The sequence below is a fragment of the Phacochoerus africanus genome, chromosome 5 (assembly GCF_016906955.1).
Source record: "Phacochoerus africanus isolate WHEZ1 chromosome 5, ROS_Pafr_v1, whole genome shotgun sequence".
NCBI lineage: Eukaryota > Metazoa > Chordata > Mammalia > Artiodactyla > Suidae > Phacochoerus > Phacochoerus africanus.
The window spans coordinates 104178399-104192522 of NC_062548.1; positions in this window are offsets into that span (position 1 = coordinate 104178399).

Here is a 14124-nt window from a genome sequence, read left to right on the forward strand (position 1 = left end):
ATTTTGTGATAAATTTAAATAGAGTAAAATTATAAAACATTAAATCAGTATACTGTACACTTGAAATTTATAGTACTGTAAATCAACTACATTTCAATTTTTTGTCTAGAAAATAATGAGAAACATGATTTAGAGATCATTTTTATTGTAATCTATTTCTATTGAATCTAGCATATTTGTTATATATTACCATTTTTTAAGTACTGAAGCATATAATGAAAGTTATGATAAGTATATTTTTCCTTCCAATTTTTTTTTAATTTGAATTAAGAGGTTGTAGCAATTGACATTGCCCTCATAGAAGTCTTTCAATTTTTTGCCCAGAATTTACCATATTCTTGAAGTTAACTAGTATGCTGGTTTGCTAGGTCTGCCATAATAAAATAACAGCGGTTGAGTGGCTAAAGCCACAGGAGTTTATTTCTCATAGTTCTAGAGGCTAGAAGCCCTAAATCAAGCTGTCAGCAAATTTGCTTTCCCTGATGCCTCTTTCCTTAGCTTGCTCATGCACAGACGAAATGCATTCAACTGTCAAAGAACTGGTTGCTACCTAGTACAACTTAATTTTATTTTGTAACTTTCCCCTTTAACATTATTAATAAAGTTACTACTAGAGAAAAATGTTTGAAGAAATAAGATTAAATTAATAATTTTCCACCTTAAATAGCATTTAATAAAAGTTTAAGTGGGTAATAAAAATGGGGTAAAAACTTTTTAGACCTTTTAAATATGTCTTGGAGATATCAAAATTATTTTCATAGTTGTAAGACTAATTAAAAAAAAAATGTTAGTAGTTAACTGAAGGAGCAGTCAGTATCCACAGTTATATAGTCTATTTGTTCTAATCTGGGATATATATGAATGATTTGGTGATCTAATTCTGTTTTGTTTGGATTTCTCCTAAAGTGTTTCCTAAGATTATTTTCATATATAAATATTTAAGGGTGTTTCTAGCCCAGAAATAACACTCAACATAAAAATACATTTTTGACTCAAAAAACTAGATAGTAATTGTCAATGGTTTTTCAGGACATAGCTTGGTCTTAGCTAAAAGCTGTCTTCCACACAAGATGCATAATTCAATTTTGAAAATCATAGACTTGGAGAATAGACTTGTGGCTGCCCTTGGGGAGAGGGAGGAAGTGGGAGGGATCAGGAGTTTGGGGTTAACAGATGCAAACTATTGCTCTTGGAATGGATTTACAATGAGATCCTGCTGTGTAGCATTGAGAACTATGTCTAGATACTTACATGGCAACACAGCAATAGGAGGAAAAATTGTGTATACATGTGTGTGTAATATGGTCCCCATGCTATACAGCAGAAAATAAATACATAAATAAATAAATAAAAAGAAATTGCACATGCTTTGCCTGAAAACCACCACTGCAAGCAAGAGAAATATGGATTTCAATAAAAATAAATACAACTCTTTCAAAACTGCCATGGCAACTTAATTCTAAAAAATGGTTCATCTTGAACAAGAAAATTGAAAATTTTAATTATTATTACATAATTAAATAATATGTTACATGGTAATATATGCAAATTATACTATAATTAAAACACATAGATATATTTGCATATAGTCCACATGTATTTTACATATAGTCCATATATATGTGTATATGCATATACATTGTATATATATACATTATATACATTGTGTGTATATATATATATACACACACATTGAGAGAGAGACAGAAAGAGAGAAAATAAAAATGTTAGTGAAAATCCCTTGCTGTGGGTAAGGAGCCAGGAAAACTGGAGTAGTGTCAGGGGGTGAACAAGGAAGAATTGGTAATACAGGTGCTCTCAACTTATTAACATAGAATGTGTTTTGGAAAAGCCCTACTGTGAAAACACTGTCTGAAAAAGAGCTGTTATTATTGACACATATGTATTAATGTGATGAAAGCCAAGAAGTTATCCTGAAATTGTTTGAAAAATCACATTGACTACTGCATACTATTTTCAGGAGGAAAAACAATCACATATTTTATGAACTCTGAAAATGTATTTTGATAATCCCAATTAAAGATTCATAATGAGAAGCTCTAGTTTTAAAAATTAAATTACTTATATTTTCTAATATCATAATCAAGATGAAATTTGATACATCTGCTCTCACTTTTTGCCAAAAACATGGTTCCAGGTTTTTTTAAATAAGAATTTCCACATGAAAATGAGAGTGTTTATAACATACTGGAACAATTTTGTTCACTTTCCTTTTCCATCCAGATTGATTCAAGGAAATGGGTATTAAATAAAAAAAAATCATGCTCACATTTAAAGATTATTTACTGAACACCAGGCAAGGTCTATGTAAGGACAAGGACAACTTTGGCTCTAGCAGTGACTTCTGAATAGTAACTTGGAAAATGTTTAGAAATAAATAAATGCTGTTACACAATTCCCCAAGATGGCTCAATACAAGTTATATAAGTGTATATTTTCACACCAACATTCCTGTGGTTGCTTGAACCAGAGAACATTGTGGAGGTTGACAATTTTGGCATGTGGTAAGACTGACATTTCTATCAGAAGAGTAATTTTCTGTGCAAGACATTTAAATTTCCATAAAATCATGCCACCTAATGAGCTCTTCAAAATGTCTTTTAGTTCCAAAATGCCATGTCCTTGTTTCTTTTATTTAACTAAATACAAACAAGTCACATTTACAAGCAAACATAATTTCAAAAAAGGTAACAGGCAAGAGCTATTTGCACATGGTCATATTGTCAAATTTCATTGATTCTATGTGTTCCCCAATACTTTTACCTCCAAGCTCAGAACAAAGGAAACCACCAGGAAGTGCTCCATAGTTGTCATGATTTTTTTTCCAAACAACCCACTGAAAGTAATTCCCCAGTAGAGATGTATATACAGGCTAAATTTTAAAAATAACTCAATCATCTTACCCTCCTTATCTATTAGCCAACATTCTTCATTTAAATATATTTATGCCATGATGCATATTTGGAAAATTTGGAAAAGGAGCCCCTGAACTAATATCCTACTATTCTGTCTTGAAAATTCTATACTGTCAAGATTGGCAGATGGGAGAGTAAAAGAACACTTCAGTAGAAGAAAAAGCATATTTAGCTGAGTTTCAAAGAAATATAACAGCATACTAATGACTATCAGAGGATGGTGTCAAAATTGTTTATGACTTTATTTTTGGCCGCACCTGTGGCATATGGATGTTCCTAAGCCAGGAATCTAACCCGCAGCACATTGGTGACCCAAGCTGCTGCAGTGACAATGCTGGATCCATAATTCACCACAAGAGAACTCCTTTTGTTGTTACTGTTGTTGTATTTTATTTTCCTTTCTATGGCTGTACCTGTGGCATATGGAGGTCCCCACACAAGAGGTTGAATCAGAGCTGACTGATGCTGAGGCCTGTGTCACAGCCACTGAAGCACTGGATCCAAGCTGCTTCTCTGACCTGAGCTTACAGCAGCACCGGATCCTTAACTCACTGAGCAAGGCCAGAGATGAAACCTGCATCCTCAAAAAGACAATGTCATGTCATTAACCTACTGAGCCACAATGGGAACTCCGTTGCTGTTGTATTTTTAAAGATTGTGTGAATATTGAAAAATAATCCAGAGGTTATATTTATAGTTTTTGTACTGTTCATGAATATTATCAAAATTATTAAGACTGATTTTTTTTCTTTGATTCTACCAGTCTCTCATGCTCGAAAAGTGGTTAGTATGGTATAGAATATATGAAAATTAAGAAATGTAACTGAGGAGTTCCCATTGTGCCTCAGCAGGTTAAGAATCCAACTAGTATCCATGAGAATGTGGGTTTAATCCCTGGCCTCACTCAGTGGGTTAAGGATATGGTGTTGCCACAAGCTTGAGAACAGATTGCAGATGCGGGTCAGCTCCTGTGTGGCTATGGCATAGGCCAGCAACTGCAGCTTTAATTTTTTTTATAATAATTTTTATTTTTTTCCTAATAGATAGTTTACAGTGTTCTGTAAATTTTCTACTGTATAGCATGGGAACCAGTTACACATACAGGTATACATTCTTTTTTCTCACATTATCATGCTCCATCATAAGTGACTAGACAGAGTTCCCAGTGCTACACAGAAGGATCTCATTGCTTATCCATTCCAATGGTAATAGTTTGAATCTATTAACCCCCAATTCCCAATCCATCTCACTCCCTCCCACTCCCCTGTGGCAACCACAACTCTATTCTCCAAGTCCATGATTTTCTTTTCTGTGGAAAGGTTCATTTGTGCTGTATATTAGATTTCAGATGTGCTATCGTATGGTATTTTTCTTTTTGACTTACTTCACTCAGTATGAGAGTCTCTAGTTCCACCCATGTTGCTGCAAATGGCATTATGTTGTTCTTTTTTATGGATAAGTAGTGTTCCATTGTGTATATATACCACACCTTCCTAATCCAATCATCTGTTGATGGACATTTGGGTTGTCTCCATGTCTTGGCTATTGTGAATAATGCAGGTGCATGTGTCTTTTTCAAGGAACGTTTTGTCTGGATATATGCCCAAGAGTGGGATTGCTGGGTCATATGGTAGTTCTATGTATGGTTTTCTAAGGTACCTCCACACTGTTTTCCACCAACTTTGTGCAGCTCTAATTTGACCCCTAGCCTGGGAACTTCCACAAGCTGCATGTGTAGCCCTAAAAAAAAAATGTAACTGAATTTTAAAATAACTCAGATGGGCATAGCTAAGGTCATTAAACAAATAGGCAATGGTGGATAATGTGGATAATTATACCCAGGAAAAGAGAAGTTACATTGGGAAGGAGAAAAACAGGCTGAGAAACTATAAAAATATTCTTGCAAATTTGCAAAATTGTACAACATTTTAGAAAAGTTATGTTCTCTTTTTTTCTCTTTTTTTCTTTTTACAGCTGCACCTGTGGCACATGGAAGTTCCCAGGACATGGGTCAAATCAGAGCTGCAGCTGCCAGCCTACACTACAGCCATGCCAGATCTGAGACGCATCTGCAACCTACACCAGAACTTGCAGCAATGCCAGATCTGTAACCTACTGAGTGAGGCCAGGGATCAAACCTGCATCCTTGAAGACACAATGTCAGCTTATTAATCCCCTGAGCCATAATGTGAACTCCAGTATGTGACTTTTTTAATGTTTGGTTTTGGTCATCATGGGTACAAGTTAATAAATTCATCATGAGTAGAAAATACTGAAGCATCTATGTGTCCTGCTTCCATGGGCTCTAGATGCTTCAGCAGTAAAGAACAATGGTCCTGGAGCTCCTGCTGTGGCACAGCGGGTTAAGGATCTGACTGCAGTGGCTCCCATTAATGCAGGAAGTATGGGCTCAATTCTGGCTGGGACAGTGGGTTAAAGGATCTGGTTATGCCACAACTGCATTGTAGATCACAGCTGTGACTCAGATTTGATCCCTGGCCCAGGAACTTCCATATCCCATGGGTGTGGCCATAAAAAATATAAAACAACAACAAAAAAGAAACAATAGTTCCCAAAATCTGCAACACTGGATCCTCTTTGAAATGCTCCCTGCCTAACTGAGGTCTAGGCACAGTGAGATCGTGAGTGGGAAGTGCCTTGAGTTCTTTAGAAAGATATATTTTATAAATACTATTATTATTAAAGCTATTATTAAAGCTGAGCCCCGGTTTTAGCTGATGCCCTTCTGGAGGTGTGGGTGGGCAGCAACCCACTTTCCTGCCCTGCCAGTAAGGCATCCTCCTTACTTTCCAAGCTCTGTATCAGTCCTATTGTGCTCAATTTCCTCGCTTTCTCAAAGACCTTACCCTCCCTACTTCTCACAGAAGGTTGGTCCTCAGAGGGGGAGACAATCAGGCAGGAAATCTTACAAGAACAAATCAAAGTAGCAATTTTAGTAAAAAATAGCTGGATTTAGCCCATGATAAAACAGTTTTTTAGAGAGTTTTCCTGGCACACACATTCATTACCATGCATCTCTCCCACGCATTGCAGGAGCCCCAAGGTGTCAGCTGGCAAGGAGTTTAAATTTTCCTGAGGCGCTCTTACAATTTCTCCAGCTGCTTCTTAACCACCTGCCCAGGGCTATGAGATGAGCACTTATCAATTGTATCCTGTCATAATGTTATTCACACTCAGTCTGGCATGTGTGCAACTTCTATACATCCAAGGAAGCCCATTTTATAGAAATGTTTTTGGATCCCATTCTTTTTCTCTTTTAAAGAAGTGTTTGAAATTACGATGTCCAAAACTGAACATCCTCCCACATGCATTTTAACTATAGCCTGCACCTAGGAAGGCTCAGAATCATAATGGAAGCATATATGGATATTAAAAATATATGTACTGGTAAGTGTCAATTCCCACAAGAAGCTGAAATGAGAAATTCCCAACAAAAGATTTAAGGTTGATGTTGAATCCTGCCATGTTTATCACATGGCAGTTTGTAGAACTGGATATTTTCTAAATTTCAGACACTTTGAGATCACTGTTTCAAATAGTACCTTTTTTTTTGTTCAAATTAGACTCCTTTTCATGTAACATGGAACAAAGTATTTCTTACAGTAGCATTTTCATGATGAATTCATGAGTTCAGAGGAGGATTTTTAGAGGTCATCTGCCCCAGCCCTTTAGATTCAGAGATGGTGGAACTTATGGCCAGAAAGGTCAAGTCCCTTCTAAATGTCTTACAGTTTGTGAAAGAGCAAGGACCAAGATCAGGGTTTTCTGTGTCAGTGCATTTTCTGTTCACTACTCCTTCCACTCTTATGGTCTATTAGTTTTATCATTTTTGAGAAATAAGAAAAAAATTCCTAAATAAAAATGCAAAATTTTATATTAACCAATTTTATGGATTTAAAATTTTGAGAATTCTGTAGACTCACTTTGTTTTAGATTAATACATTTTGTGACAAACATATAAAATGATTAATCTTCAAAATACATAAAAGACAGAAAAAATTAATACAGAGAATATATACAAATAAAAACCATCTCCCAGAGAGAACTATTATTTTGATAAAATCCTTTCCAATTTTCTTCCTCACTCTTCCATCATAGGTATGTGTGAATATATTTATCCATGTATACATGTGCAGATATGTAAATAACACTGAATTAATAGTGGAAATATAACAAACCTGAAAATAAATTAATTTGTATTTACAAAGAAATCTCAAACCTCAAAACTTAGCTTTGCATTATATTTTGATTGCTGTGGTTATTTCTACATAAAAAAATGTTTTTAAGTCACATCTTTAAGTCTATTTTGCTTTTAGATAGAACCCAAGACAGAATAATTGTTCTTCTCTTACTATTGGATATACATGGCTATAATGGGACTCTTTTGACCAATAGGGTGGTAGAATGAACACCTTATATTACAAAGGAAATTTTTAAATAATTGGCATTAAGCAACAGAAATAAAAGCAAAAATAAACTGATGGGACCTCATCAAACTTACAAGCTTTTATACAGCAAAGGAAACCCAAAAGAAAACAAAAAGACAACTAACAGAATGAGAGAAAATAGTTTCAAATGATGCAACTGACAAGGGCTTAATCTCTAAAATATACAGGCAACTTAAACAACTCAACAGCAAAAAAGCCAAACACCCAATGGAAAAATGGGCAAAGGACCTGAATAGACATTTCTCCAAGGAAGATATACAGATAACCAACAAGCACATGAAAAAATGCTCAGCATCCCTGATTATTAGAGAAATGCAAATCAAGTGAGATATCACTTCACACCTGTCAGAATGGCGGTCATTAATAAGTTCACAAATAACAAATGCTGGAAGGGGGTGTGGAGAAAAGGGAACCCTCCTGCACTGTTGGTGGGAATGTAAGCTGGTACAGCCACTATGGAGAACAGTATGGAAGTACATTAGAAATCTATACATAGAGCTAGCATATGATCCAGCAAGCCCACTCTTGGGTATATATCCAGACAAAAGTATCCTTGAAATAGACAGATGCACCTGCATGTTCATTGCTGCTCTATTCACAATAGTCAAGACCTGAAAACAACCCAAATGTCCATTGACAGATGATTAGATTAGGAAGATGTGGTATATATACACAATGGAATACTACTCAACCATAAAAAGAACAAAATAATGCTATTTGCAGCAACATGGATGGAACTAGAGAATCTCATACTGAGTGAGATAACTCAAAAGAGAAAGACAAATACCATATGATATCATCACTCATATCTGGTATCTAATATACAGCACAAATGAACCTTTCCACAGAAAAAAAAAATCATGGACTTGGAGAATAGACTTATGGTTGCCTGGGGTGAGGGGGAAGGAGTGAGAGGGATTGGGAGCTTGGGGTCAATGGATGCAAACTATTGCTCACGGAATTGATTTATAATTAGATCCTGCTGTGTAGCACTGAAAACTATGTTTAGATACTTACAACGCAGCACAACAATGGGAGAAAAACTATGTATACATGTATGTGTAACTGGGTCCTCACGCTATACAGTGGGGAAAAAAAAGTGTGTTGGGGGAAATAACAATAAAAACTAAATTAAAAAAAAAGAATTGGCAATGGAATATAAATAAATAGCTAAATTGATGCTCTGAAAACCAGAAAAAAGAAAGAATTTTTTTGAAGTTTGGAAACAGATTTAGGTTCTGATTATGTAAAATGAATAAAATGGTTTCATATTTTGTGCAAAAATGTCATTGCATCTGTAACATGCCAAACAGTGTTAGGTGTTTGGGACAAAAACATACATGAAACAAGATTCCAGTTTTCAAATAATTCACATCCTATCAGGATGTACCAATATATCACCATTGACTATGATAAAGTTCTCCAATATAATAATGACAGTGTGGATATATATAAAGCAGTGTAAAATGGTAGAGTAATGATCAATTAAAAATTGATGCATGCTTAGGAAATATGTAGAAGACTTCTCCAAAAGAGTTTAACATTACCACCCCAGGAAATTAAATATTACTTAAAGAAATGGAAAACATCCCATGCTCTTGGATGTGAAGAATTAATATTGTGTAAATGGCCATGCTACCCTAAGAAACCTACAGATTTAATGTGATTCCTAACAAATTACACAGGACATTTTTCACAGAACTAGAACAGATAATCCCAAAATGAATATGGAGCCATGAAAGACCCAGATTGCCAAAACAATCTTAAGGAAAAAGAATAAGGCTGGAGGCACAACACTCCCAGACTTCAGACAGCACTGCAAAGCTATGGTAATCTAAATGGTGTGGTATTGGCACAAAAGAGACATATGGTTCAGTGGAACAGAATAGAGGGCCCAGAAATAAACCCACACACCTACAGTCAATTAATCTTCAATGAAGGAAGAAAGAATATACAGTGGGAAAAAAAACAGTCTCTTCGGAAAGGGGTATTGGGAAAGTCAGACAGACACATTAAATCAATGAAGTTTGAACATATCCTCACACCATACATAAAAATAAACTCAAAATAGCTTAAAGACAAACATAAGACATGGCATTAAAAAACTAGAAGAGAACATAGGTAAAACATTCTCTGACATAAATTGTACCAATGTTTTCTTATCTTGGTCTCCCAAAGCAATGAAAATAAAAGCAAAAATAAACAAATGGGACCTAATCGAACAAAAAAAATTTTGCACAGCAAGGGAAACCATAAACAAAATTAAAAGATAGCCTATGGACTAGGAGAAAATATTTTCAAGTGATAAGACCAACAAGATATTAATTTTCAAAATATATAAACATTTCATGCAGGTTTATATAAAAAAACCCCAAATAACCCAATCAAAAAATGGGCAGAAGCACTAAATAGACATTATACAAAAAAGACACAGAGATGGCCAAAAGGCACATGAAAAGGTGCTCAACATTGCTAATTATTACTACCAATCATAACTACAATAAAAATTATTATTGAAAATCATAACTATAATGAGGTACCACCTCACACCAGTCAGAATGGCCATCATTAGAAAATCTATAAATAACAAATGCTGGAGAGGGCATGGAGAAAAGGGAACACTCCTATATCATTGGTGGGAATGTACATTGGTACAGCCACTGTTGAAAACAGTTTGGAAGATCCTCAAAAACCTAAAAATAGAATTACCATATGATCCAGCAATCCCATTCCTGGGCATATATCCAGACAAAACTATAAATCAAAAAGATATATTCATCCTTATGTTCATAACAGCATTATTCACAATAGTGTGACATAAACACAATAACACAAACTAACCTATCTACCAAATGGAAACAGACTCACAGACATAGAGAACAGACTTGTGGTTTCCAAGGGGGAGTGAGGAGGGAGTTGGATGGACTGAGAGTCTGGGGTTAGTAGATGCAAACTATTTCATTTAGAAAGGATAAGCAATTACTTCCTACTCTATAGCACAGGAAACTATATCCAATTTCCTGGGATAGACCATTATGGAAGATAGTAAGAAAAAAGGAATGTATATATATGTATGACCGAGTACATCAGAAATTGGCACAACATTGTAAATCAACTATATTTTAATTTTAAAAATATACATGCACCCCTATGTTCATAGCAGCACTGTTCACTATTCACAAGACATGGAAAAAACTTAAATGTCCATTAACCAGGTAAATGGATGAAGAAATGTGGCACATATATGCAATAGAATATTATTAACCATAGAAAAGAATGAAATAATGCCATTTGCAGCAACATGGATGGACTTAGAGTTTATTATACCAAGTGAAGCAGGTAAGACAAAGACAAACACCATGCCATCACTTATACATAGAATCTAAAATATGGCAAAAATAAACTTACCAACAAAACAGAAACAGACTCAAAGACATAGAGAAGAGACATATGATTGCCAAGGGGGCAGAGGGAGTCCAGGTGGGAAGGAGTGGGAATTTTGGATTAGCAGATGCAAACTATTTTATATAGAATGGATAAACAACAAGGTCCTACTGTATAGCACATTCTATATCCTGTAATAAATCATACTAGAAAAGAATACTAAAAAAGAATATATATATATATATAGATAGACATCGATCTATGGATATAGATATATATGATTCACTTTTCCATACAGCAGAAAGTAACACAACATTGTAAATCAACTTATACTTCATGAAAAAAAGACATAAAAATTTCCATCCCAGGGGTAAGAGATGCTCCACAATGGAACAATTATGTATAGATAATAGGTTGTGCACTCTAGGAATAACATTCATTCACTCATTCAACAAAAATTTATGGAAAATATACCATATGTCAGGCACTATTCCAGAATTAATAACAGAGCTGTGAACCAGACAATCAAATCCCTTACCTTCTGAAGTGATAGGGAAAATCTCGAGGCTGGATTTTGAGGTACATTGTGCACCTAGAGATATTACTTTGTCAATGAGTCATCAGCAAATAGATTCTTATTTAAAACCACCAGCACCAAATAAGATCATCTAGGAAGTGACGGAAAGCAAACGGGAAAAGGAAAAATTGTGAGCCCTGGGGCTCCATAATGTATTAAGTTTAGGGGAAAAAAGCAGAGGTACTAAAAAGAGACTGAGAAGAAATGACCATTAAGGTAGTTCATAAATTGTCCAAGAAAACTATGATAGGGAGGAATCCCAGAAAATGGTTGAAGAAAAAGTGGTCCAAGACAACTGAGTTAAATATATCAAGTAAGATAAAGATTGGTAATTTCCCATTGAATTTACCAATGATGAGGTCATTGGTTGCCTAAAGATTTATTTGAGTGGATTATGTATATAATTTTAACTAAAAGTATCTTTCAGAGGAATCTTAATCTATTAACAAGGCAGAAACTGCTCAACGTCAAATGATGTTGAAATTTTGAGTAAGATGAGAACTAGGTATTTAACACTGGATTTGAAAAAATGTCTATCATTGAAAACACTGACAAGAGAATTTTCACTGTAGTGTTGGGAAGAAATCTTGATGAGAGAGAATGGGAGGTGGGGCATTAAACACAAATATGAAAAACATTTTCACAGAATTTTCCTATAAAGGAAAGCAGAGTGAAAAGTATTAAAACAGATGTGATACAGAGGCCCCAGTTTCCCTTGTTTCAATTGTTGCTTCTGTTCCTTTCTTTCCTCTTTTCCTCCTTCTTTGCTAAATCTCCCACCCTTGAACTCTGTCTAACCAACAAGCCACAGACTTACTAAACAGCTCTTGATAAAAACTGTTCTGACAGTTATTGGGATGTCATTGTGCCAAAAATACCAAATAGAAGGAATGGAAAGTTGGAACAATCTTCAACCAAGCCCACAGTAAGTTTCACAGGAGTCAGAGGTGAAAACTCCTCTGTAAGACCACAAGTCTCCCTTCCTGCTCCTCCCCCAATAAAATCCTCCTTTGACTCTGCAATTTACCTGGTCTTCAGGTGGTCTTTTATAGTCATTTGGTGAATAAAGTCTTTAACCTCTACTTGTTACCTATTTTTCCCCTTGGCAAGAGAAATGGGGCAGTAATTGGAGAGAGACTGCCTCCTGCACATGCAAAAGAAAGGTATATAAAGACGAAAGACATTCTTATTTGTTTCCAATGAAAACAATTCTATAAAGAAAAAAAGATTAATGATATACATGTAAAGGGAGAAAATAATTGCAGTAGAAATATTTGTGTATCCAAAAAGAGATGGAATCCAGTAAAAAAGACGTAAAGTAGAAAGGAGCAAGAAGAGCTTACCCTTAACTACAGGAGAAAAGTAGAGAATACCAATGCAGATCATAAAAGGATTTGGTAAGGGAAAGATAAAAAAGTCTCTTTAGAGCTTCCATGTGCTCAATGAAATAAGAGAAGTCATCATATAAAGAAAGAGGAGGAGAATGCTGGCATTTTAAGGAGAGGTGAGAAGGCAAGAAATGGTATATTCTGTTATTATTAATATCTAATTTAATGGATTATTATGCTGGAGTTTGGGCTTTTAAATTTCTGGGAAATGTGATAGGATTCAAAGGCAGTGCTAGGAAACTATTTGAGATGGCATATTGGGGAAATTTTTAGGTTCAGATGGCAAATGGCATAAAAAAGTATCTGAATGTTATATTCTAACCAATGAAGAAAATGATTTTTAACAAGTGATGACAAGACTGATTCTGTTATAAATGTGCTGCTGGCTTTATAAAAATTTTAACAAAAATTTGTACTTGAAACACTTTTATTCAATTTTCTGTGTAAAATATTAGTAAGTGTCACTATAAGAGTAAAAAAGAAATAATTTGTATAAATGTATACCTAACAGTGACTTTTTTGAATCTGGCTCCATAATACTACATAAGGAAAATAAACTACTTTTAATGTATTAATTACATATTATTTTCTCATATATTACTGTGAATACCACTTGAAAATGTGAATATTTAGAAACTAAGCCCTATATTTAGAATACAACGTGTTTTGAAACGTCATTATTTTCTGATCACAAAAGTAATACATGATAATTATTGATAACTTGGAAAATATAAAAATATACAATAAAGTAAAAATTATCCATAATCCTAATCTACAAATATAGTCATTTTAATAATTATAGCAAATTTCATTATATACATTTACCATCCTTTATTTAATTGGTTAGCTAGGTTATTTACATATGCAAATTGTATTTGTAAAGAATTTGCTAATGAAAATTGGAGGAGTGGGAGAGAGAGCTGTTTAACAGCAACACAAGAGAACATACTTTTGAAAAGTATAGCAAAATAGACAAATGAAAGAATTACAAATATGACATCAGTATCCAAAGGTTTAAAAGGTTTATTTTATGGCCCCTAGAATGCAGCTCATGAATCTGTCTTTCTTTACTTTAAGTCTCCTGCACGACTTGGACCTAAATAAGGAATAAGCCTTGATTCTTTCTGAATCATAGCAAAACAGGTATTGTATTACTTTGGGAAACCTCAAATCAAATAAAACCAGGTCAGTTTAACCATATGGCAGTGTTTTTTGTTTTTTGTTTTTTAAGTTTGCCACAAGTCCTTTTTATCAATGCAGCATATTATCGTGGCAGGACAAGGCCTTCTGAGTCAGAAAATGGGCATGAACTAGGCCAGGGTTTTGATATTTGAAGAATTTTTAAAATTAAGCATAATATACAAAATAGA